Source organism: Chrysemys picta, chromosome 1, assembly GCF_011386835.1.
Source record: "Chrysemys picta bellii isolate R12L10 chromosome 1, ASM1138683v2, whole genome shotgun sequence".
NCBI classification, from domain to species: Eukaryota; Metazoa; Chordata; order Testudines; family Emydidae; genus Chrysemys; species Chrysemys picta.
In genome coordinates, this window is record NC_088791.1 from 2,360,270 (window position 1) to 2,368,277 (window position 8,008).

The following is an 8,008-nucleotide window of genomic DNA, read 5'->3' on the forward strand; positions in this document are numbered from 1 at the left end:
TTGTGAAATGAAATTGCTAGAACTCCCAGAGGTCTAACACTCTATGGCAGCTATTCTAATCCTTTAATGTTTCTCGTGGCTCTTCTCTGAACCTTCTCCAATTTATCAACATCCTTCTTGTATTGCGAACATCAGAACTGGACCCAGGATTGCACCATCAGTCACACCAGGGCCAAATACAGAAGTAAAATAACCTCTTTACTCCTGCTTCAGATCTCCCTGTTTATACACCCCAGGATTAGAATAGGCCTTTTGGCCACTGCATCACACTGGAAGCTCTTGTTCAGCTGATTATCACCCATGACCTCCAAATCTCTTTTAGAACCACTGCTTCCCAGGATAGAACCCCCCATGGCTGACATTCTTTGTTCCTCATCCCTAGAGATCACGATGGCTGGAGATGGGGCAATGACTGTGGGTGGCCAGTGCTCTGGGGTGGCTCTGAAAATTCTCTTTCTCAAATTTTCTACACTGCAGAGTTCTGCCAGGAAAAGTTTTGTTAACGATCAAAAAGCGGTATAAGAAATTCAGTATTGTATGTTCAAAATACACTCCCTCTGTTGGCAGAGCGCATCCACCCTTAGCTGGGAATGGGCATCCAAATTAGCTGGGAATGCCCTCTGCAGCACCTGGCTTGGAACCAGAAAAGGTTAAAAAAAGAGCAACAAAAATGATTAGGGGTATGCAACAGCTTTTGTATGAGGAGAGATTAATAAGACTGGGACTTTTCAGTTTGGAAAAGAGACAACTAAGGAGGTATATGATTGAGGGTGTGACAGTGTACCCCATAAGGCTTTATGGGGAGGGGGTGCTTATAAATGTACGTATGACATAACTGGAATATGTTTTGTGCTGCCTGTGCCATGTAACATATCTCCGTAAGGGTTATGGTCTACTATATCTATTCATCCTATTTGTACATATATATCATTTTCTACTCGAGGTTAAGAATATGGGCTGTATGCTTGCCTGATTTCTAAGTAAGCTTTGTGAGGCATTTGGTCAGCTTCTTTAGGAAGGAATTTGCCAGGTTAAGTACCTGATCAGGAGACACTTAGGGAACAATGCATCTTGGAATGCTCCAATCCACATGAGAAGTCTTCCTGGAGACATGCAAGATGCCATGTGGACAATGGCGTTGGCCTGCAAAGACTGAGTCATGCAGGGGCATGTGACTTGCCCAGGTGACTCCAAAACTCCATCTTGGAGCTGGGCTTTGCATAGGAGGGAGGTCTCCACCCACAAGAGAGAGTCTACTTAAACCTGTGGGAGACCCCTCCATTTGGTCTTCAGCTGGCTAAAGAAGGAGCCTCTCCACACACACACACCCCCCCCCAGGATACTTGAAGGAGACTGAAACAAAGGACAGTAACTACAGGGGGTGTGAGTGATTGCTGGACCCAGGCTAAAAGGAGCTTAGCCTGTAAAAGGGAGCACTCTGGAACTGGTGAGGAAATTATCTGTATTCAGTTTGATTAGGCATAGATCTGCGCATTTTATTTTATTTTGCTTGGTGACTTACTTTGTTCTGTCTGTTACTACTTTGAACCACTTAAATCCTACTGTCTGTATTTAATAAAATCACTTTTTATTTAGTAATTTACTCAGAGTATGTATTAATACCTGGGGGAGCAAACAACTGTGCATATCTCTCTATCAGTGTTATAGAGGGCGAACAATTTATGAGTTTGCCTTGCATAAGCTTTATGCAGGGTAAAACGGATTTATCTGGGTTTAGACCCCATTGGGAGTTGGGCATCTGAGTGCTAAAGACAAGCTGTGAGCTGTTTTCAGGTAAACTTGCAGCTTTGGGACAGGAGATTCAGATCCTGGGTCTGTGTCTGGAGCCAGACGGGAGTGTCTGGCTCAGCAAGACAGGGTGCTGGAGTCCTGAGCTGGCAGGGAAAACAGGAGCAGGGGTAGTCTTTGCACATCGGGTGGCAGCTCCCAAGGGGGTTTCTGCGATCCAACCCGTCACACCGGAAAAGGTTAAAAAAAGAGCAACAAAAATGATTAGGGGTATGGAACAGCTTTTGTATGAGGAGAGATTAATAAGACTGGGACTTTTCAGTTTGGAAAAGAGACAACTAAGGAGGTATATGATTGAGGGCTATAAAATCATGACTGGTGTGGAGAAAGCAAATAAAGAAGTGTTATTTACTCAGTCTGATAACACAAGAACTAGAGGTCACCAAATGAAATTAATAGGCAGCAGGTTTAAAACAAAAAAAAGGAAGTATTTTTTCACATATTACAGTCAACCTGTGGAACTCCTTGCTAGAGGATGTTGTGAAGGTCAAGACCATAACAGGGTTCAGAAAAACACTAGATAAATGCATGGAGGATAGGTCCATCAATGGCTGTTAGCCAGGATGGGCAGGGATGGTGTCCCTAGCCTCTCTTTGCCAGAATCTGGGAATGAGCAACAGGGAATGGATCACTTGATGATTATCTGTTCTGTTCATTCCCTCTGAGGCACCTGGCATTGGCCACTGTCAGAAGACAGGATACCAGGCTAGATGGATGTTTGGTCTGACCCAGTATGGCCATTCTTATGGTCTTATGTTCGTATCATTTGGAAAAGTGTCTGTGGGGGTGGAATGAACGGGACTGCGAGAACTCTAAGAAAGGAATGCATGGGCGGAGTTTGATCAGGGCATGGGAAAGAGTTCTGAATGTGATAAAGGGGAGGGCGGACACACATCTGCTCAGTCTGGAGCGTTCTGAGGGACTTCAATATCTCAGTTTGCTCCCCCATAATGTTAATCATCCTCAGTAGTGTCCTTAATGAGTATTGCAGCAGCTCCCGGAACATGTCCTTCTTTCTCCATCTCGGTATTGAAATTCCTACAGCTGGAGCACAGCTGGGACTGCACAGCCTCCTCTCCCCAAATACTGAGCAGATCCAGCAGCTCGGCAGTGGTCGAAGTGGGAGATCATCTGCTGCTTGGAGCCACCATGGTCAGCTGGGAAGATGTGATGTGAACTCTCCATGCCAAGCAAACAGGAAGTGGAATTTCAAAAATTCCAGGGACTTTAAAGGGGAAGGGGCATATGATTGTTGACCTGGTTTCAGGGCAGTGGAGTTGGAACTGCTGACCAGAGTGGTCAGGATGGACATTCTGGGACACCTTCCGCGGATCAATTACTGCGATGAAATCAAGTGTGGTGTCTACAATGGCACTTTGTCAACAAAACTGAAGGGTTTTGTCACCAAAAGTGGCATTGCAGTGTGTACATCTCCACTGTTTTGCCATCAAAAACTGCCTATTGCCCCAAGACTCTGTAGTATAGTAAGGCCTCACTACTTAGCTGATGGACCTAGCTCATGTGCTCAGGGTAGGGAACAAATTTTCCCCCAGATCAGATCGGCTTGGACCGTGTGGCTTTTTTGCCTTCCTCTGCAGTGTAGGGTGCAGGTCACTTTCTAGGATCACCTGGGCATATGCCACTTAACCAGTTCCCTGGATTGCCTGGTCTTGGGTATTGGGGCACCTGGGTCCCTCCGATTCTCCCCCTGATGCACACAATGGGTTAGTTTCCTGAAGGCTGTTCTACTTTGGGCTAGTTGTGGGTGTTAGGCATGGTGTGTGGAGGATGGGTGGTTAGTGCCTTGTGATACACAGGATGGATTAGATGACACAGAGGTCCCTTCTGGCATAAAACTCTATGACTCTATAACTTGTGATCAGCCCAGCTTCTCCACTCCAAGACCTCCCACCCATCCATAGCATCCCTCAGGAATCCAGCATCTCCCTATCCTGCTCAATACACACACCACACAGCTAGGAATACGGACCAAAGGGCCGGGCACAGAGCTCTCCTGCACAGACCATTTTAGTGTGTGTCAGGGTTCCCTCCCCACTCTGAACTCTGGGGTACAGATGTGGGGACTCGCATGACAGACCCCCTAAGCTTATTTCTACCAGGTTAGGTTAAAACTTCTCCAAGGCACAAATCCTTTCCTTATCCTTGGACGGTATTGCTGCCACCACCAAGTGATTTTGACAAAACGCCAGGAAAATGGGCCACTTGGAGTCCCTGTTTCCCCAAAATATTCCTCCAAGCCCCTTCACCCCCTTTACTGGGGAGACTTGAGAATAATATACTAACCAATTGGTAACAAAGTGAGCACAGACCAAACCCCTGGGTTTTTAGGACACTAAAATCAATCAGGTTCTTAAAAGAAGAATTTTATTTAAAAAAAAAAAGAATCACACCTGAAAAATCAGGATGGAAGGTAACTTTACAGGGTAAATAAAAAGATTTAAAACAGAGAGGATTCCCCTTTAGGCTCTGTGACGGTATGAGTGTAATATAATATTTCATTGGAAGGTGACAGGGCCAGAAAGAGTTAATTAACTCAGACTGACCTGACCCATGGGTGAACCTTAAGGACTGGTTAGGAAGATATGTAAATGAATAGAGCTTTGAAATGCAAGTCTGCATTGTTAGAGATCTCAAGGGTATATGTTTGCTCAGGTCTTGTGATGTAAGCAAACAAGTCTTGTCTATTGCTATAACTTTAATTCAAAGATCAAAAAAGGAATATTAACATTTATGATGATACTTGAGTGAAACAGTATTATTGTCTATATGTCTCTTTGAAGGTTGTGGTAACCTGTATCTGAACTGTATAATGGATAAATTACCCTGTGCTAATTGCCAGGATGTTTGGGAGAAGGAGAGTTAAGCCTATTGTTTTCTCAGGCCGAAAGGCTGCTAGAAATGTATAAGAACCCTGGGACACGATCCTGCTTCATCTCAGATCTGCTTTGGGTTTCAAGAGGGGGAACCTTAAGCCACAAGGATTGAGATGCCCAGTCACTGACTGGAGCCACCCTGAATATGGACATTGGACTATAACCTATGGACTATTTCTAAAAGGACTTTTGGCAACTACAAGCTCATCTCTGCTATGTATCTGAACCTCAAGAATTGAATTCAAATCTGTCTGTATATTGATCTTTTAACCAACACTCTCTCCCTTTTCTTCTTTAATACACTTTAGTTTAGTTAATAAGAATTGACTATAGCGTGTATTTTGGGTAAGATCTAAGTTATAATTGGACCTGGGTGTGTGGCTGATCCTTTGGGATTGGAAGAACCTTTTCTGTTATATGATGAGATAAGATTCTCAGTAATCATCATCATATCTGACGGGTGTGTCTGGACAGAGGCCTGAGGCTGGGTACTTTAAGGGAACGCTATGATTTGGACTTCTAAGTGACCAGTGAGGTACTACAGAAGCTGTTTTGTGCTGGTTGGTAAATCTAAGTATTGGAATAACCACCAGCATTGGGGTTTGTCTGCCCCGTTTTGTTTGCAGTTCACCCTGATTGAGTGACCTCAGCTGACTCCCATGGGCAGCACCGTCACAGGCTCATCTTCAAAGTTACAAAAAACAGGAATAAAACTCCCTCTTAGCAAAGGGAAAATTCACAAGATAAAACAAAAGATAATCTAATGCATTTGCTTGCTTTTACTTACAATTTCTGTAATTTTAGATGTAACATTTCAGGTATCTTTTCAAGAGATGGTTTACCTGCTTGGCTTACCTTCTCCAGAGAGGGCACAAAGAAAGAGCACAAACAAAACCTCTCTCCCTCCCTCCAGATTTGAAAGTATCTTCTTTCCTTATTGGTCCTTTAGGTCAGGTGCCAACCAGGTTATTTGAGCTTCTTAACCCCTTACAGGTAAAGTGATTCTGTATCTCTGGCCAGGAGGGATTTTATGTTACTGCATACTGTTGTTACCCTTCCCTTTATATTTATGACAGTGTCACCATTTTATTGTCCCATCAAAAGGTGACAGTTGCTGCCACAATTTCAATTTCTGTTGTAATATAAATCATGATCAAAAGACCCACCCCCAAGTAAGTTGAGCTGTGTCCTTTTCCCCTCAGGTTCTTAAGTCCAGCAACCCAAGGGTCCCTTTAACATTCCCATCCCGTCTCTGCACCCCACTCCCAGTTGCTGTCCTTGGACAGTGCAAACCTAAAGTTCAGAGGTGCATCTGCAGAGTTCACCTCCCACCCTGGTTAGAAGTGGGAGTGAGGAGGCACTTCACATGCTCCACTACTTAGTCACTCACCACCCACTCTCCACCAGCCACACTGGACACTCATCACACCTCTCTCCCAAAACAGTTTAAAAGCCCCCTACTTAACATAGCTGTCAGTGAGTTCAGTTGTTAGTGGGCAGCCTCACTGCTGGTACACACTGAGCAGTATCTTACAGCAGAGATGCTATCCCAAACCAGATCTAATACTCAGACAGGGACATCAACAATTTCAGCTCTACAGTACATAACAAGACTCTCAATTGAATCTAAACCAGCTCAAGTTTCACAGAACAGAAAGAATCCAGTGATTCCAGGAACTTTTACACAATACCCTCTTATAACCCATAGGCCGCTGGAACCATGTCCCATGTCTAGTGAGTGACATTTAGCTGTGGGTGAGTCCCTCAATCGGGAAATGCCAAGTACAGTTCTGCTGCCCTCGATTCATGCAACAGGGATAACAACCTTTTATTACTCCTGATCCAATAACAAGGCGACTGGGATCTCACATTAGCCAAAAGTGATCATTTGGGCAAGCAATCCCATCATGCTGAGCACCAAGCAGGGTGGGTGTGCCCATGCAAAGGAGATCAGCTCCTGATGGCCTTTTCCACAGCTCACCACTAGATGTCAGGGGAGAGCTCAGTCAGACTCTGCTTACACACGTAACACTGGAGCCAGGCGCTGTGAGCATCTGGGCAGAGCGAGGGGGGCCCTGGGCAGAGGACCCAGCACAGGGAGATGTCACCAGATCAGAGGCCCTGGCAGGCCAGATGGGGGGGCATAAACCTGATGGGAGGGGCAAGGCTTGGGAGAAGGGTCCTGGCACTTGGAGCCTGAGGGCATGTGGGCACTGCCAGAGCAGGTGTCTGACCCGCAGTGTCACTACAGCGCAGCCAGGGCCTGGAAATGTAGGGAACAGGCTGTGAATTTCTCTTGAGTCCCAAGTTTCAGAGTAACAGCCGTGTTAGTCTGTATCCGCAAAAAGAAGAACAGGAGTACTTGTGGCACCTTAGAGACTAACAAATTTATTAGAGCATAAGCTTTCGTGGACTACAGTGGGCTGTAGTCCACGAAAGCTTATGCTCTAATAAATTTGTTAGTCTCTAAGGTGCCACAAGTACTCCTGTTCTTCTTCTTGAGTCCCAGAGACCCTTGTCTGCCGCATCCCCGGTCCCATCGGGCGGATTCCTGGATCCTTCCACCTTTTCCATTTTTCCCTCATCTTTTTGCTCTTTAATAAGTTGTGTGTGGTTTAAATTCAGTGCAGCGATCGCTGGGTCAGGGAAGAGGCTGGTGAACAGAGATGGGGACACGGTAGCTCCGTTTTGAGTCTCCCATGGTAATACCAGGGGTCAAGTGCTCCAGGGATCCTGGGTCCGGCCTTGTCAGGGTTACAAGAAGTCTGCCGCATGGGAGAGGGAAGTAGAGTCCTCCAGGGCAGGCAGGCATCCAGGGCGTGGAGTGAGACCCTTTCACTATCCGATTCCATCGGGGTAGAACAGACACCAGGAAACTTCCCCACGACAGTGGGACCATGCCCTGGTTACATTTGCCTCAGTTTCCCACCTTGCAGTCTGATCATTGGATGGACAAATGTCCCTTAATGCACCACTCCCACTTTCCCTCCACTGCCCCACACTCCCCATTGGTTTCCCATGTCAGAGAAGCCCCAGATTTCAGGGGCGTCTTCGTGTGGATTCACCTCCTGCCCCCGGGGGTGCTGAGCGATGGCCCTGCTGCTGCTGCTGTCTCTGTCCCTGCCCCTTTGCTGTGGGCTCATCACTGGCGCTGCCACATTTGCCGTTTGCCGCTTCTGCCTCGAGCAGCGATGCTGAGTTCTGAGGCTCTGCCAATTCGCCCGGCGCTTAGTGATTTCCCTGGGTTGTGGGGGGACCCCACTGCTGCTGCATCCTGTGTTGTCTTTGATCACGTTGTCTTTAAA